General features: G+C 38.7%; 1 non-coding gene and 2 pseudogenes across 1 annotated transcript; all 3 read left to right on the top strand.

Annotated features, from left to right (window-relative positions):
- The first annotated feature begins 19 nt into the window (after positions 1–19).
- Positions 20–138, top strand: LOC141266895 (5S ribosomal RNA). The gene has a single exon (XR_012320915.1). It is a non-coding gene; the product is annotated as a 5S ribosomal RNA (ribosomal RNA).
- A 621-nt stretch (positions 139–759) lies between these two features.
- LOC141269347 (5S ribosomal RNA) lies at positions 760–879 on the top strand (annotated as a pseudogene).
- Positions 880–14354: 13475 nt separating this feature from the next.
- LOC141267331 (5S ribosomal RNA) lies at positions 14355–14474 on the top strand (annotated as a pseudogene).
- Positions 14475–19455: the final 4981 nt, after the last annotated feature.

Genomic DNA, 19455 nt, shown 5'->3' with positions numbered 1-19455 from the left:
AAGTGAGAGGCTTGTATCTGCCTACGGCCACACCACCCTGAACACACCCGATCTTGTCTGATCTTGGAAGCTAAGCAGGGTCAGGCCTGGTTAGTACTTGGATGGGAGACCACCTGGGAATACCAGGTGCTGTAGCCTTTTGCTTTTTCCTTCCTTCCACCTGCAGGGGGCACTCTCTTCTATGCCTTTTTTCCATTCCCTTTCACAAGTGCACACATTCATTCTCTTTTCTTTTTTTCATTTGCTTTCTCTCTTGCGCTATTTCATCTCTGCAAAATACCAGCATCCTTCTGATCACCGTGGGCCTCCAGCATTGTTGCTTCTTTACTTTTAATACTAGGCTCCTTTTCACCAGGACCAGCGTCTCCCGCGTGGCTGGAGGCAACCACCGGTAACCCCAAGCAGAAGACCTTTGCAGGCAACACGACCCTCCCCCCTGAAGAACAGCTCAAAGTCACTGGCAACCATCTCACCCTCTTCCTTCATTCTCCCCTGGAGGTCTCGCTCCGCCCCCAAGTTACGGGTCCAGCTTGCTCTTTCTGTTACATTCCCGCGATGAAGGGTTTAACCTGCAGGAGACCCTGCGCCGAGACATTTTTGAAGACACCTGATGCGGCGGGTGAATCACTGCTAAACAAACCACACCTGTAGGGACGGCACAGCCTTTGCATGGACCCTTCGGATTCCGCCCCGTCACGGCCAGATTGCTCGCCACCAAGCGATCCTGAGAAAGGCTGGCCGGGCCATAGATCGAGCAGCGTCTACTGGCCATACCACCTTGGATACGCCCGATCTTGTCTGATCTCGAAAGCAAAGCAGGGGTGGGCTCAGACAGTACTTGGATGGGAGATCTCCTGGGAACACCGGGTGCTGTAGACCATTTCGATGACGTTTTGCCCTACTGCCCAGCTTGGCAAGCATGGAACGGCGCCTTGCCGGACACCGACCTTAAGTAACTTAGATGATGGAAGCCCCAAGGCCTCTGAGCCAGTTGGCAGCTAAGTACAATACCCCGCCGCCTTCACTCAGGCCTGACACCGAGCTCCTTGCCACGGCTAGGAGTGCTTATTGACTCCGCAGCTCGCTGTGTGGAAATGATGGCGTTAAAAGCACCCGGGGCCGTGAAGGGGCCAGGCTTTCAACAGGTGCCCAGGGAAGGTTTTGGATGCCTGCCGCCTAGCGAGTGCCAGCAGAAGTAACATGTATCTCTGCAAAGAAGCTTGTGTAACCAAGCCAGACGGCTGCCAAAGAGCTAACCTCAGTGCAAGGAAGGCAAGGAAGGTGCAGAAGGAATTGGGGAGGGGGAGGGGTGATTCCTGATAGGGCCCTGAAATCATAAAACAGGCAGGAGAGTCTGATGCATGGTGACGGAGAGGTTGGAGGGGCAGATAGGGGGTGTTGTCACGTGCGAGCACGTGTGCATGCTGGCTTGTGTGTGAGAGTGCGCTTCCTAGGTGTGGCGCGCTGCAGACAGTCAAAGGGATTGTTCCCTTTCATTAAAGTTAATCCCCGGCTGCAGCCTATTAGAAAGCAACTAACCGCGCTCTACTCACCCTACCGGTGAGTCTCGCCTCTGCTCCCGGCCTGTGGCATTGGCTGTGAAGCTGACGTTCCGTCGACAGCGCTGCAGCCGATCAGTGAGCTCAGCGGCTCTGAGTGGGGCGTTGTGTCTACAAGACCTTTTAAGGAAGCCAGCAAAAAAATTGAAGAGAAGGGAAAGCACAAAAGGACCTGGTCTTGCTGAGCACTGGAAAGGGCAGCCGGCAGCCAGACGTCAAAGTAGAAAAGCAGCAAGTGAGAAGCTTGTCTTTGCCTACGGCCACACCACCCTGAACACGTCCGATCTCATCTGATCTTGGAAGCTAAGCAGGGTCAGGCCTGGTTAGTACTTGGATGGGAGACTGTAAAATAAAACACTTCCTGTATTATTTTTTTCTACTGAGGACTTCTCAAAGTATCAATATCACGATATTCTTATAAAAAAATGTATCTATTTATTCTTGGATTGTTCATTAAAAAGAATCAGATTGCAGCAGGTACATACCATAATTAGTTATAAAGTAAATGTCCATTTGTCCATAATTAGCTTAATTGTTGAGATTCACCCATCTTTCCTTGGATCCTGGCTGGTAAATCATGTCTTTGTCCAGCATGTGTCCAGGCCTACATGTCATCTGCTTCTCAGCATGAAGATTCTGTGTCTTGTGGGGTGGGCACAGCAAGAGAGCCCCCCCTTTCTGTACCATGGGCTTTTATAGCCAGTCGTATGGACACCTGTTCTACATATGGTAGTGAACCAAAAATACACACACAAATAGCGCATGTCAACTAGACACGATTGCTGAGGCATAGAACTCAGAAAAATGATTATCGATTAACATTCCAAATGAATTTCCATAATTAACCATTTAACATTTCCCCCTTTTTTGAGAATAAAAGGACTTTAACTGAAATTTCTCAAAAGAAGATACATTCATCAATCATTTTTTCTTTCCTTCTTCCTTGGCAATATCATTAAATTTCCATAATAATAATAGTAATAATAGTATCAATATCGGATTATTGTTATATAATAATGTGAATTCATGTTATGGTAAGCCGTGACTAATATTCATTTAATATGTATAATTATACTTCCCTATATCTAAATTGAAGCAATCGCGGGTTCAATCGTCATCATCTGATGTCATCGGGTCGTCGTCTCGTCTTCTTCTTGGTTCTTTTATAACACAGTCTTTAGATGAAAACTCCTTTGAAATAAATTACAGCATGTAGATATTGTACAGTCCATAATTGTGTTCATTATTGTTCAGTCCATAAACTGTACTCTTTATTAGAAAGATCATGTATGTCAGTTGATAAGAAAACAGAGTCCATGGATGAAATGTAGCTTTAATATCTGTGCAGTGTCACCTGGACTTACGTTGGATCGTCGTTGGAATCTTCTGTGTGTCCGCACTGGTCTCGTGTCACTTTTGGAACAGATGTGACGTCTTTGGTCAGTAAAGCAAGGGTTAACTTGACACTTTCCTGCTTTATATAGCACCATAACCAGTACTCAGTCCTTTATATACAGGACACATATGCCAGGTATTACCTGTTCACCAGCTTTCATTGAAGCGTTGTAGGTCATAAGAAACCACTGGAACGTGATGAAACTTAAACACAACACAGTACATATAGGATCATCGTCCTCTGTCGTCCTGGTGATCAGTGGTGTGAATTGTATTGTATGTAATGGACACAGTCTATTATAACACTTTATTAAGATAGAATTCATAATTGCGATGTCTTGATTGAAGTCTTCATTCCCTAATCTGATACCAAATCTGGCAGTTTTTCCTAACCTATAATATCACAGCGTACCATAGCAATCAGTAATATCCATCTAATTATTATCAAAATATTAAAATAAATTATGTTTGGAATAATAAACATTAATAGATAATAATTCATTATCAATCAAGTTCTCCATATGATAGAACATTTTTATGTCATAGGTGTAATTACCTTTTCCAACCCATAGGTGTCAGTGTATTTTGAAAAAACAAGTTTTTATATCTTTATTAAACCAATAATATCAAAGAATGTATACTCCTGAACCAAAATGAATAAATATATGAATGTATGAATGAATGAATGAATGAATAAATGAATGAATGAATTGTTGTGTTTACTCAGAAAATGTAAACATTTTTTTCTTTAGCAATATATATTTAATGAAGCAATACTCTTGTATTAGACATTACTTTATTAAATATGAATGTGTTTTCTCAATTGAGATATTGAACTCAAATAAAATCAAATGAGAATTAAAAAATGAAAAAATAGAAAAATAAGAAGTATAAAGTAAGAATAAAATTTTAAAAATGAAAAATAAAATTAAGAGTAAAAATAAGAATAAAAATAAAAATAAGGCCTTTAAATTTTAATGACAAATGCAGAGTAATTATATTCTCCATAAAAAATACCCTTATATCTCCATTATCTGGATGATTTCATATTTGTCATAACCTTGTACCACCAAAAAATATTAAATTATGCAACTTTGCATGTAATACCCTTCTTAATTATACCATAGTACCTTATTATTATTTCTTCTTTATTAAAATGTGTGGAAAATAAGTATTGATCAAAAGTGATTATGTAATCAGGATCAAAAACACATTTTCTCCCTTAATACCAAAAATATTATTTTATAAAATTTATGTATATATCAGAACCAAATTAAAAATAATTATTCTTCTAGAAATATTGTGCATAAATTTCATATCGATGAGTAGCATAGATTTGACTAAAGAGAGGTGTGTACCTATTTAGGTAACCATTAAAAATAATATTATAGTTATTCAAGAATATTATCATGTGGAAAATTATTCTAAATATAAATTTGCTTTGTAAACCATTTTGATGTGTGGTTGCCCTTATCCACTATTAGTTAAATCAAGAAATAATAATTATTAAAGAAATATAGAAATATATACATGTAGATACAGTGCCTACAAGTAGTATTCAACCCCCTGCAGATTTAGCTGGCTTGATAAGATGCAAATAAGTTAGAGCCTTCAAACTGCAAACGAGAGTAGGTTTTGTGAACAGAAGCATAAATCTTACAAACCAAAAAGTTATGTTGCTCAGTTGAATTTTATTAAATTTTAAACATAAAAGTGTGGGTCAATTATTATTCAACCTCTATGTTTAATATTTTGTGGAATAACCCTTGTTTGCAATTACAGCTAATAATCGTTTTTTATAAGACCTGATCAGGCCGGCACAGGTCTGTGGAGTTATCTTGGCCCACTCCTCCATGCAGATCTTCTCCAAGTTATCTAGGTTCTTTGGGTGTCTCATGTGGACTTTATTCTTGAGCTCCTTCCACAAGTTTTCAATTGGGTTAAGGTCAGGAGACTGACTAGGCCACTCCAACACCTTGACTTTTTCCCTCTTGAACCAGGCCTTGGTTTTCTTGGCTGTGTGCTTTGGGTCGTTGTCTTGTTGGAAGATGAAATTATGATCCATCTTAAGATCCTTGATGGAGGAGCGGAGGTTCTTGGCCAAAATCTCCAGGTAGGCCGTGCTATCCATCTTCCCATGGATGCGGACCAGATGGCCAGGCCCCTTGGCAGAGAAACAGCCCCACAGCATGATGCTGCCACCACCATGCTTGACTGTAGGGATGGTATTCTTGGGGTCGTATGCAGTGCCATCCAGTCTCCAAACGTCACGTGTGTGGTTGGCACCAAAGATCTCGATCTTGGTCTCATCAGACCATAGAACCTTGAACCAGTCTGTCTCAGAGTCCTCCAAGTGATCATGAGCAAACTGTAGACGAGCCTTGACATGACGCTTTGAAAATAAAGGTACCTTACGGGCTCGTCTGGAACGGAGACCATTGCGGTGGAGTACGTTACTTATGGTATTGACTGAAACCAATGTCCCCACTGCCATGAGATCTTCCCGGAGCTCCTTCCTTGTTGTCCTTGGGTTAGCCTTGACTCTTCGGACAATCCTGGCCTCGGCACGGGAGGACACTTTCAAAGGCTGTCCAGGCCGTGGAAGGCTAACAGTAGTTCCATAAGCCTTCCACATACGGATGATGCTCCCAACAGTGGAGACAGGTAGGCCCAACTCCTTGGAAAGGGTTTTGTACCCCTTGCCAGCCTTGTGACCCTCCACGATCTTGTCTCTGATGGCCTTGGAATGCTCTTTTGTCTTTCCCATGTTGACCATGTCTGAGTGCTGTTCACAAGTTTGGGGAGGGTCTTAAATAGTCAGAAAAGGCTGGCAAAAGAGATCTTTAATCCACACATGTGAAGCTCATTATTCTTGGTGCCTGAACTACTTCTTAATACTTTAGGGGGAACAAACAGAATTCTTGTGGTTTGAGGGGTTGAATAATAAATGACACTCTGAATTAACTTTTAACGTTTTAAAAAAACAAAAAAACAAAAAAAAAGTTGCTGCAGTGCATTTCCCACTTCCAGGCTGATCTACAGTACAAATGTCACAATGCCAAGTTAATTCCGCATGTGTCAACCACCTAAATCTGCAGGGGGTTGAATACTACTTGTAGGCACTGTAATACCTAATTATGTATTATAATTTCCTCAGAATTAAATATATTTTTGTACCTTCACATAAAGAAACATTTTTTTTTTCAAACATACAAACATACGAGGCCTCTGTCATATCAATCACACTTAGCAGCTGCTGATTTACTCATCTGTCACCTTCACTCTGACATTCACAGATCTGTTCAACTCAAACATTCCACATATGAAGTTTTAGATATATATATATATTTAACCCAAAATTGTTGTATCCCAATTTATTAATGCGCATTGCCATATCAATTGAATATCTTTATATTTATATACTGGATTTTGGCTGTTGGAGCTGAAAAGAGGACATCGGTAAACCAGGGGAGGAGTCCTGAGGAGATAATTTGCATATTCCCACTGCATTTTGGGGTAAGTGAAGAGTCTCCGCGAGCTCAAAGAACACTGGATTTTGGCTGTTGGAGCTGAAAAGAGGACATCGGTAAACCAGGGGAGGAGTCCTGAGGAGATAATTTGCATATTCCCACTGCATTTTGGGGTAAGTGAAGAGTCTCCTCGAGCTCAAAGAACACTGGATTTTGGCTGTTGGAGCTGAAAAGAGGACATCGGTAAAGCTTTTTTTTTAAGCTTTTTTCACTGTTTTCAGAACATTAACAATAAGAACATGGAAGAGTCCAGGAGCTATTTGGTGAGCTGCATATCCTGCTACATGTTCACAGACTTGCCAGTGGAAAAGCCAAACTTCACATGCCAGAAATGCAAGCTTGTGTCCCTGTTGGAGGAAAAGTTGCGAAATCTAGAAGAGAGGTTAACTACCTTGAAAATCATTAAGGAAGGTGAAGAGTTCTTAGACAGAGCAGAATTATCTCTTCATGATTCAGAAAGAGAAGAAATTCGAACTGCACCTGACGAAACAGAGGAATGGAACCATGTGACCCACAGAAGCAGTCAGCACAGATACTGCTCAGGAACCAGTACCAGGCTCTCACGCAGGAGAACCATGAAAAAATACAGCAAAATAAGACTTTGCCAGCAATGAATAACCTTGTAAGCCCTCAGAATCCTCCTGGATGGAAAAAGAAGAATGTTGTGAAGAAAAAACGGAGAGTGGTGGTCATGGGGGATTCCCTGTTAAGAGGAACAGAGGCCGCTATCTGCAGACCAGACATAACCTCAAGAGAAATGTGCTGTCTTCCAGGAGCAAAAATTAACGATATGTCTGACAGGATATCAAGATTCTTCAGACCTACAGATCACTACCCATTCCTGCTACTACATGTGGGGACAAATGACACGGCAAGAAAGGACCTGGAAACCATCTGCAGTGACTTTGAAGACTTAGGCAAGAAAGTGAAAGAATTGGGAGCGCAGGTGGTCTTCTCATCCATCCTCCCAGTGGATGGCCATGGAACAATGAGGTGGAATAAGATTCTACAGGTGAACAACTGGCTACGTCGATGGTGCCGTCAACAAGGATTTGGATTTCTGGATCACGGAATGAATTACCTATACGATGGACTACTTGCTAGAGATGGGGTGCACCTTACGAAGACTGGAAAACATGTATTTGGAAGTCGCCTTGCTACACTCATCAGAAGAGCTTTAAACTAGAACAATGTGGGAAGGGAAGCAAAAGGCCAGAAAAAGCCATACAGCTGAAAAATACTATTGAGATCTCTGCTACTGGAAGTGGAAAGGAAGAACAAAGACAAAACAATTTAAATAATAAAAATATGGGAGGAAGAGAAACCAATCACAAACTAAAATGTTTTTATACAAATGCACAAAGCATGCGCAACAAACAAGGAGAATTGGAACTACTAACGCAGGAAAAGGAATATGATGTCATTGGAATCACTGAAACTTGGTGGGATGATACACATGATTGGAATAAAAGGCTAAAAGGATACAACTTATTTGCAAGAAACAGACTTGATAAACGAGGAGGAGGTGTTGCATTGTATGTTAGAAAAGCGTATATCTGCACAGAGATTGAAGCTTCAGAGACTGGGAGTTCTGTGGAAACTGTTTGGGTAAGAATACAAGGAGAGAACAACGGAAAGGACACCATTGTAGGCATTTACTACAGGCCACCTGGGCAAGCTGAAGATATGGATGAACTCTTTATGTATCAAATGACCAAGTTCTCCAAAAAATATGACGTAGTGGTCATGGGAGATTTCAACTATCCAGACATTTGTTGGAAATCTCTGTCAAGTAAAACTAACAGGTGAAGCACATTCTTATCCTCTCTTGCTGACAACTTAATCTTGTAGGGGAGAAAACAAGTGGATCTGCTACTTTGGATCTAATCCTTATAAACAGGGAGGAAATGGTTGAGGAGGTAAAGGTGGCTGGGACCCTAGGAGGCAGCGATCATGCTATTATAGAATTTTGGATAACTAGAGGAGGAAGACATGTGAAGACTCAAACTTCAAGGTTAGATTTTAGAAAGGCAGATTTTAAGAGACTCAGAAAGAGAATAGGAGGGATCCAATGGCTGGATGTCCTTAAGGACAAAAATGTCCAGGAAGGATGGGAAATTTTTAAAAATGAGATTCTCAAAGCACAATCGTTAACAATCCCGAAAAGTAGGAAGAATGGGAAGCATTTAAGGAAACCAGGATGGATGAACACAGAACTTAAACACATGCTAAAAAGAAAGAAAGAAATGTTTATTAAATGGAAAGAGGGAGGCATATCTAAAGAAGATTATAATGCAGTCTGCAGATCCAGCAGGGCACGTATCAGGTTAGCTAAAGCTGACAATGAGTTAAGGCTTGCAAGAGATGTCAAAAGCAATAAAAAAGGATTTTGGGGGTATGTCAAAAGTAAAAGAAAAGTCAAAGATGCTATAGGATTTTTACAGGATGAAAATGGAGAAATGGTAAGAGAGGATGTTGAGAAGGCCGAACGTTTTAATTCTTATTTTGCATCTGTTTTCTCTCAGAAAGAAAATGTAACATCAACTGATCTCCACTGTCCTTTTAAAGGAATAGAGGAATCCAAGTTATCTGTAAACAGAAAGATTGTGAGGGAATATTTAGCTAACATAAATGAGTTCAAGTCTCCAGGTCCAGATGAATTACACCCCAGAGTACTGAAGGAGATCGTAGAAGAAATTTTAGAACCACTCTCCATAATCTTTGAAAATTCTTGGAGAACAGGAGAAGTCCCAGAAGACTGGAGAAGAGCAAATGTTGTTCCTATCTTCAAAAAGGGGAAGAAGGTGGACCCAGGGAACTATAGGCCGGTGAGTCTGACTTCTATACCAGGAAAGATCTTTGAACAAATTATTAAACAACATGTATGTAAGTACATGGATAAGAATGAAGTGATTAACCAGAGTCAGCATGGGTTTGTAACTAACAAGTCATGTCAGACTAACTTAATTTCCTTCTATGACAGAATCACTGACTGGGTGGATCAGGGAAATGCTGTAGATATAGTATATCTTGACTTCAGCAAAGCATTTGACAAAGTATCTCACACCATCCTTATTGAAAAAATGACCAAGTATGCAATGGACCAGGCAACTGTTAGGTGGATTCATAACTGGCTTAGTGATCGGACTCAAAGGGTGGTTGTAAATAGCTTCACATCCAGCTGGATGAATGTCTCAAGTGGGGTACCACAGGGCTCCGTCCTGGGACCTGTATTGTTCAACATCTTTATCAATGATTTAGATGAAGGAATTGAGGGTAAACTGATTAAATTTGCTGATGACACAAAGCTAGGAGGGATAGCTAATACTAGAGAAGAGAGAGAGAGGATTCAAAAAGACCTAAATAAACTGGAGCAGTGGGCAGCAACCAACAGAATGGTTTTTAACAGGGAAAAATGCAAAGTACTACATCTGGGCAATAAAAATGAAAAAAGCATATACAGAATGGGAGGAATAGAGCTAAGCAACAGTACATGTGAAAAAGACTTAGGTATACTAATAGATCATAGACTGAACATGAGTCAACAGTGTGATGCAGCAGCAAAAAAGGCAAATACAATTCTGGGATGTATTAACAGAAGCATACAGTCTAGATCACGTGAAGTCATTATCGGTCTTTACTCCTCTTTGGTCAGACCTCATCTGGAATACTGTGTACAGTTTTGGGCACCACATTTTAAAAAAGACATAGACAAACTGGAGCAAGTTCAGAGAAGAGCGACCAGAATGGTGACTGGTCTGCAAACCATGTCCTATGAGGAACGGTTGCAGGATTTGGGAATGTTTAGCTTACAAAAAAGAAGACTGAGAGGAGACTTAATAGCTGTCTACAAATATGTCAAGGGCTGTCACATTGTAGAAGGATCATCTTTATTCTCATTTGCACAAGGAAAGACTAGAAGCAATGGGATGAAACTAAATGGGAGGAGACACAGATTAGATATTAGAAAAAACTTTTTGACAGTTAGGGTGATTAATGAGTGGAACAGGCTGCCACGAGAGGTGGTGAGTTCCCCTTCAATGGACGTCTTCAAACAGAGGCTGGACAGACATCTGTCTGAGATGATCTAGTGAATCCTGCTTTGAGCAGGGGGTTGGACCAGATGACCCAGGATGTCCCTTCCAACTCTACCATTCTATGATTCTATGATTCTATGATTCTATGATTCTATGACCCAGGAGGTCCCTTCCAACTCTACCATTCTATGATTCTATGATTCTATTTCTTTGAATATTCCCCAAGTACATATTATATAATATGAGAGTAAGTCACTGGAATTTCAGACACTTGAAAAAACTCTTGTCTTAGATTCTTTTTTCACTGGCTGCGCGGTCTTAAGTTACATCAGTTGAAAATAGAATGAATGGGATCCTATACTATTAGCTCAAAGTTCAAAGGCCACAGCTGTCACACGTCATGCTGTAAAGATACTTTAATTTGCACGAACACTTCATGCACAGGAAATATTAGCAACACAAAAGAATTAATAAGTATTACATATATATTATAGTTCAACTAGATATATTGTTATTATTTTAAAATGTTATACACATAAAATCATGCAATTTTTTCACTTCCTGTGTGAATAAAGAAATAAATCAATTTTAGAGTTCTTTGATCAAATCCTGCTTTGGAATGAAAACTCTAAGGAAATATAAGAAAATAAAATTAAATATCAAATTCATACAGAAACAGAATTATTTAAATATCTTATACATATATTGGTTGGTTCTAATGTAATTAAAAATATTGCTACTTAAATTTATATATATGAAGTTCTAATTTATTAATTAATATATATATATATTTTATAAACGTATATATAAATACAATTATACGCAATCTCTACTTAGACAAGTGTATATATATATATATATATATATATATATGAACTATTAGAAACTATGTAACTACAATTTTACTGTATAAGATTATAAATAAATATTGAGACATTGTATTACATTTTGATACAACATTATAATTACAGTTTTTCCTTAGCCACTCCCTAAACCAAATCTTCTGTCTCTCTCAAATATCTCCAGGAACGCCCAATTTAGGAAAGACATTTTTCTATCCTTCAAAACCTCAGAGAACTGCCTGTTCTTCTGTCCACATTCCATGACGTCACTGTGAGTTGGTCGTCTCACCTGTCTCTGTCCATCAGTTTCAGCCATTTTCCTTTTTAGGGAATCACAGTTCTGACTGAGAATTAACTCATTCTGTGGAGAGATGGATCTTTGCACTGGCTGATATGGCTTATAACATATATGAAATCTTCTGCGTATTTGATAGAGTTCACTATGGGGATGACTCAGTCTAGGAAAGTTTGATATTGGCTTTTGGTAAGATTTTACCTTTCCTGGTTTTATAAATTTAGCTTGATTTATTTTCTTTTCACGATTCTCATGTTTTCTAACAAAATCCAGCATCTGCGCACATTCAAATAATGAATTTTTTTGTGATGCCATAACTTGGGAAACTGAATTTAGGAATTTGAATTTTTGTACAAAAGTTGTTATCATATGTTGTACTTTTCCATTTTTGATGAGAGCTTTGTACAACCGTTCAAATATGAACATGAAAGTATATGTACATTCCTTCCTACCAATCCTTAGTTTCTGCAGATCTTCTAGTTTGGGAAAATCCTTTGTGACACAAAAAATCAAATATCTTAATCTGTCCGAATCATTTTCCCATCCATTAGGAGAGTCATTTTCACAGGGCATTAAATGTAAACGTCTGGACAATGTCACAGGAATCCATATTTTAAATAATTGATTCCTCTCCTCATTGGATAAATCAAACTTATCAGAGAAGCTCTCAAATGTCTCTGAATTTCTACAGGCATGGATTTTGACATCATATTTTGGCATGATTTTGTATAATTTCAGAAAATTTTTCCTCATTTTAATTTGGAGTTGAGCCTGGGTAATTCCAGAATTCTCTGATATTTTTAGTGGCTCTTGTACGTCCGTTCCTCCTACGTCACTCACGTCTCCTCCCACATCACCTAATATGTCGGTTTCTCGTATGTCAGTCATGTCTCCTCCCATGTCAGGTTTCTGTATGTCCGTCTCTTGGTCAGACCCAAGGTCACCTTCAGTTACAGACACGTGTCTTACTTCTTGTTCATTTTCCACATTACAGTCAGAATCAGTATCACCGTCTGACACTTCTACACTATTTTCCTGCTTAGAAATCTCTAACACAAGACTATGAAAAAAATCTACCAAATGTAGAATATTTCTCAATTTCTGTTTGTCTCTATTTACCAATTTAGAAGTTAACTGTAAATTCTGCAATTCACATTCTTTGTATAAACTGAGCCACAAAACTTCTATGTCATCTCCTACATTAACTTTGAAATTAATATTACTTTGTTTAGCAAAAGAAGAAATTATATCCATATTTTGCTTACCTTAAGATTCCTTGGCTTCTCTTTATCAGCATGTCCTGTCTTCAGTTTGTCTGATTCTTTTCCTGTGTGATTCTGTTCCTTGTTAGTACCTCTTTTTCCTGACTTTCCTCAGTCTGTAGGTCCTTTCTGCTTCTCGTGACAAACTAGTGAATTTACTGACACGTGAACAACAGCTGTTCAGCTCGTCAGGACTCCCCCCTTGTTAACGGAAGAAATTCACTTACTTAATTTAAAAAACAAAAAAACAGGACTGGCTGGCTCACCATTGTAAAATAATACTCTTCCTGTATTATTTTTTTCTACTGAGGACTTCTCAAAGTATCAATATCATGATATTCTTATAAAAAATGTATCTATTTATTCTTGGATTGTCCATTAAAAAGAATCAGATTGCAGCAGGTACATACAATAATTAGTTATAAAGTAATTGTCCATTTGTCCATAATTAGCTTAATTGTTGAGATTCACCCATCTTTCCTTGGATGATGGCTGGTAAATCATGTCTTTGTCCAGCATGTGTCCAGACCTACATGTCATATGCTTCTCAGCATGAAGATTCTGTGTCTTGTGGGGTGGGCAGAGCAAGAGAGCCCCCTCTTTCTGTACCATGGCCTTTTATAGCCAGTCGTATGGACACCTGTTCTACATATGGTAGTGAACCAAAAATACACACACAAATAGCGCATGTCAACTAGACACGATGGCTGAGGCATAGAACTCAGAAAAATGATTATCGATTAACATTCCAAATGAATTTCCATAATTAACCATTTAACAGAGACCGCCTGGGAATGCCAGGTGCTGTAGGCTTTTGCTTTTTCCTTCTTTCCACCAGCAGGGGGCACTCTCTTCTATGCCTTTTTTCCATTGCCTTTCACAAGTGCACACATTCATTCTCTTTTCTTTTTTTCATTTGCTTTCTCTCTTGCGCTATTTCATCTCTGCAAAATACCAGCATCCTTCTGATCACCGTGGGCCTCCAGCATTGTTGCTTATTTACTTTTAATACTAGGCTCCTTTTCACCAGGACCAGCGTCTCCCGGGTGGCTGGAGGCAACAACCGGTAACCCCAAGCAGAAGACCTTTGCAGGCAACACGACCCTCCTCCCTGAAGAGCAGCTCAAAGTCACTGGCAACCATCTCACCCTCTTCCTTCATTCACCCCTGGACGTCTCGCTCCGCTCCCAAGTTACGGGTCCAGCTTGCTCTTTCTGTCACATTACCGCAATGAAGGGTCTAGCCTGCAGGAGACCCTGCGCCGAGCCATTTTTGAAGACACCTGATGCGGCGGGTGAATCACTGCTAAACAAAACACACCTGTAGGGACGGCACAGCCTTTGCATGGACCCTTCGGAGCCCGCCCCGTCACGGCCAGATTGCTCGCCACCAAGCGATCCTGAGAAAGGCTGGCCGGGCGATGGATCGAGCAGCGTCTACTGGCCATACCACCTTGGATACGCCCGATCTCGTCTGATCTCGGAAGCAAAGCAGGGCTGGGCTCAGACAGTACTTGGATGGGAGACCTCCTGGGAACACCGGGTGCTGTAGACCATTTTGATAACGTTTTGCCCTACTGCCCAGCTCGGCTAGCATGGAACGGCGCCTTGCCGTTCACCGACCTTAAGTAACTTAGATGATGAAAGCCCCAAGGCCTCTGAGCCAGTTGGCAGCTAAGTACGCTACTCCGCCGCCTTCACGCAGGCCTGACGCCGAGCTCCTTGCCACGGCTAGGAGTGCTTATTGACTCCGCAGCTCGCCGTGTGGAAATGTTGGCGTTAAAAGCACCCTGGGCCGTGAAGGGGACAGGCTTTCAGCAGGTGCCCAGGGAAGGTTTTGGATGCCGGCCGCCTAGCGAGGGCCAGCAGAAGTAACATGTATCTCTGCAAAGAAGCTTGTGTAACCAAGCCAGACGGCTGCCAAAGAGCTAACCTCAGTGCAAGGAAGGCAAGGAAGGTGCGGAAGGAATTGGGGAGGGGGGGGTGATTCCTGCTAGGGCCCTGAAATCATAAAACAGGCAGGAGAGTCTGATGCATGGTGACGGAGAGGTTGTAGGGGCAGATAGGGGGTGTTGTCACGTGCGAGCACGTGTGCATGCTGGCTTGTGTGTGAGAGTGCGCTTCCTAGGTGTGGCGCGCTGCAGACAGTCAAAGGGATTGTTCCCTTTCATTAAAAGTTAATCCCCGGCTGCAACCTATTCGAAAGCAACTAACCGCGCTCTACTCACCCTACCCGGGTCTACCGGTGAGTCTCGCCTCTGCTCCCGGCCTGTGGCATTGGCCGTGAAGCTGACGTTCCGTCTACAGCGCTGCAGCCGATCAGTGAGCTCAGCGGCTCTGAGTGGGGCGTTGTGTCTACAAGACCTTTTAAGGAAGCCAGACAAAAAATTGAAGAGAAGGACAAGCACAAAATGACCTGGTCTTGCTGAGCACTGGAAAGGGCAGCCGGCAGCCAGACGTCAAAGTAGAAAAGCAGCAAGTGAGAGGCTTGTCTCTGCCTATGGCTACACCACCCTGAACACGCCCGATCTCATCTGATCTCGGAATCTAAGCAGGGTCGGGCCTGGTTGGTACTTGAATGGGAGTCTGTAAAATAATACTCTTTTCCTGTGTTACTTTTTTCTACTGAGGACTTCTCAAAGTATCAATATCACGATATTCTTATAAAAAAATGTATCTATTTATTCTTGGATTGTCCATTAAAAAGAATCAGATTGCAGCAGGTACATACAATAATTAGTTATAAAGTAATTGTCCATTTGTCCATAATTAGCTTAATTGTTTAATTGTTGAGATTCACACATCTTTCCTTGGATCCTGGCTGGTAAATCATGTCTTTGTCCAGCATGTGTCCAGGCCTACATGTCATCTGCTTCTCAGCATGAAGATTCTGTGTCTTGTGGGGTGGGCAGAGCAAGAGAGCCCCCCCTTTCTGTACCATGGGCTTTTATAGCCAGTCGTATGGACACCTGTTCTACATATGGTAGTGAACCAAAAATACACACATAAATAGCGCATGTCAACTAGACACGATGGCTGAGGCATAGAACTCAGAAAAATGATTATCGATTAACATTCCAAATGAATTTCCATAATTAACCATTTAACATTTCCCGCTTTTTTGAGAATAAAAGGACTTTAACTGAAATTTCTTAAAAGAAGATACATTCATCAATCATTTTTTCTTTCCTTCTTCCTTGGCAATATCATTAAATTTCCATAATAATAATAATAGTAATAATAGTATCAATATCGGATTATTGTTATATAATGATGTGAATTCATGTTATGGTAAGCCGTGACTAATATTCATTTAATATGTATAATTATACTTCCCTATATCTAAATTGAAGCAATCGCGGGTTCAATCGTCATCATCTGATGTCATCGGGTCGTCGTCTCGTCTTCTTCTTGGTTCTTTTATAACACAGTCTTTAGATGAAAACTCTTTTGAAATAAATTACAGCATGTAGATATTGTACAGTCCATAATTGTGTTCATTATTGTTCAGTCCATAAACTGTACTCTTTATTAGAAAGATCATGTGTGTCAGTTGATAAGAAAACAAAGTCCATGGATGAAATGTAGCTTTAATATCTGTGCAGTGTCACCTGGACTTACGTTCGATCGTCTTTGGAATCTTCCGTGTGTCCGCACTGGTCTCGTGTCACTTTTGGAACAGATGTGACGTCTTTGGTCAGTAAAGCAAGGGTTAACTTGACACTTTCCTGCTTTATATAGCACCATAACCAGTACTCAGTCCTTTATATACAACACACATATGCCAGGTATTACCTGTTCACCAGCTTTCATTGAAGCGTTGCAGGTGATAAGAAACCACTGGAACGTGATGAAACTTGAACACAACACAGTACATATAGGATCATCGTCCTCTGCCGTCCTGGTGATCAGTGGTGTGAATTGTATTGTATGTAATGGACACAGTCTATTATAACACTCAGCATTCACACCTGTTACCTTCTGAGACGTCCGGATATCAGTTGCTTCTTCTTGTAACTTTTGAGAATCTCTTTGATTTATAAAAATTAAAAGTCTTTATTAAGATAGAATTCATAATTGCGATGTCTTGATTGAAGTCTTCATTCCCTAATCTGATACCAAATCTGGCAGTTTTTCCTAACCTATAATATCACAGCGTACCATAGCAATCAGTAATATCCATCTAATTATTATCAAAATATTAAAATAAATTATGTTTGGAATAATAAACAATAATAGATAATAATTCATTATCAATCAAGTTCTCCATATGATAGAACATTTTTATGTCATAGGTGTAATTACCTTTTCCAACCCATAGGTGTCAGTGTATTTTGAAAAAACAAGTTTTTATATCTTTATTAAACCAATAATATCAAAGAATGTATACTCCTGAACCAAAATGAATAAATATATGAATGTATGAATGAATGAATGAATGAATAAATGAATGAATGAATTGTTGTGTTTACTCAGAAAATGTAAACATTTTTTTCCTTAGCAATATATATTTAATGAAGCAATACTCTTGTATTAGACATTACTTTATTAAATATTAATGTGTTTTCTCAATTGAGATATTGAACTCAAATAAAATCAAATGAGAATTAAAAAATGAAAAAATAGAAAAATAAGAAGTATAAAGTAAGAATAAAATTTTAAAAATGAAAAATAAAATTAAGAGTAAAAATAAGAATAAAAATAAAAATAAGGCCTTTAAATTTTAATGACAAATGCAGAGTAATTATATTCTCCATAAAAAATACCCTTATATCTCCATTATCTGGATGATTTCATATTTGTCATAACCTTGTACCACCAAAAAATATTAAATTATGCAACTTTGCATGTAATACCCTTCTTAATTATACCATAGTACCTTATTATTATTTCTTCTTTATTAAAATGTGTGGAAAATAAGTATTGATCAAAAGTGATTATGTAATCAGGATCAAAAACACATTTTCCCCCTTAATACCAAAAATATTATTTTATAAAATTTATGTATATATCAGAACCAAATTAAAAATAATTATTCTTCTAGAAATATTGTGCATAAATTTCATATCGATGAGTAGCATAGATTTGACTAAAGAGAGGTGTGTACGTATTTAGGTAACCATTAAAAATACTATTATAGTTATTCAAGAATATTATCATGTGGAAAATTATTCTAAATATAAATTTGCTTTGTAAACCATTTTGATGTGTGGTTGCCCTTATCCACTATTAGTTAAATCAAGAAATAATAATTATTAAAGAAATATAGAAATATATATATGTAGATAATACCTAATTATGTATTATAATTTCCTCAGAATTAAATATATTTTTGTACCTTCACATAAAGAAACATTTTTATTTTTTCAAACATATAAACATACGAGGCCTCTGTCACATCAATCACACTTAGCAGCTGCTGATTTACTCATCTGTCACCTTCACTCTGACATTCACAGATCTGTTCAACTCAAACATTCCACATATGAAGTTTTAGATATATATATATATATATTTAACCCAAAATTGTTGTATCCCAATTTATTAATGCGCATTGCCATATCAATTGAATATCTTTATATTTCTTTGAATATTCCCCAAGTACATATTATATAATATGAGAGTAAGTCACTGGAATTTCAGACACTTGAAAAAACTCTTGTCTTAGATTCTTTTTTCACTGGCTGCCTGGTCTTAAGTTACATCAGTTGAAAATAGAATGAATGGGATCCTATACTATTAGCTCAAAGTTCAAAGGCCGCAGCTGTCACACGTCATGCTGTAAAGCTACTTTAATTTGCACGAACACTTCATGCACAGAAAATATTAGCAACACAAAAGAATTAATAAGTATTACATATATATTATAGTTCAACTAGATATATTGTTATTATTTTAAAATGTTATACACATAAAATCATGCAATTTTTTCACTTCCTGTGTGAATAAAGAAATAAATCCATTTTAGAGTTCTTTGATCAAATCCTGCTTTGGAATGAAAACTCTAAGGAAATATAAGAAAATAAAATTACATATCAAATTCATACAGAAACAGAATTATTTAAATATCTTATACATATATTGGTTGGCTCTAATGTAATTCAAAATATTGCTACTTAAATTTATATATATGAAGTTCTAATTTATTAATTAATATATATATATATTTTATAAACGTATATATAAATACAATTATACGCAATCTCTACTTAGACAAGTGTAAATATATATATATATATATGAACTATTAGAAACTATGTAACTACAATTTTACTGTATAAGATTATAAATAAATATTGAGACATTGTATTACATTTTGATACAACATTATAATTGCAGTTTTTCCTTAGCCACTCCCTAAACCAAATCTTCTGTCTCTCTCAAATATCCCCATTAACGCCCTATTTAGTAAAGACATTTTTCTATCCTTCAAAACCTCAGAGAACTGCCTGTTCTTCTGTCCACATTCCATGACGTCACTGTGAGTTGGTCGTCTCACCTGTCTCTGTCCATCAGTTTCAGCCATTTTCCTTTTT

This window comes from Phyllobates terribilis, unplaced genomic scaffold (genome assembly GCF_046119375.1).
Source record: "Phyllobates terribilis strain yellow unplaced genomic scaffold, ASM4611937v1 Scaffold_4__5_contigs__length_816908805, whole genome shotgun sequence".
Classification (NCBI taxonomy): Eukaryota; Metazoa; Chordata; class Amphibia; order Anura; family Dendrobatidae; genus Phyllobates; species Phyllobates terribilis.
The sequence above is the reverse complement of the archived record's forward strand: the minus strand, read 5'-3'. Positions and strand labels throughout refer to the sequence as shown.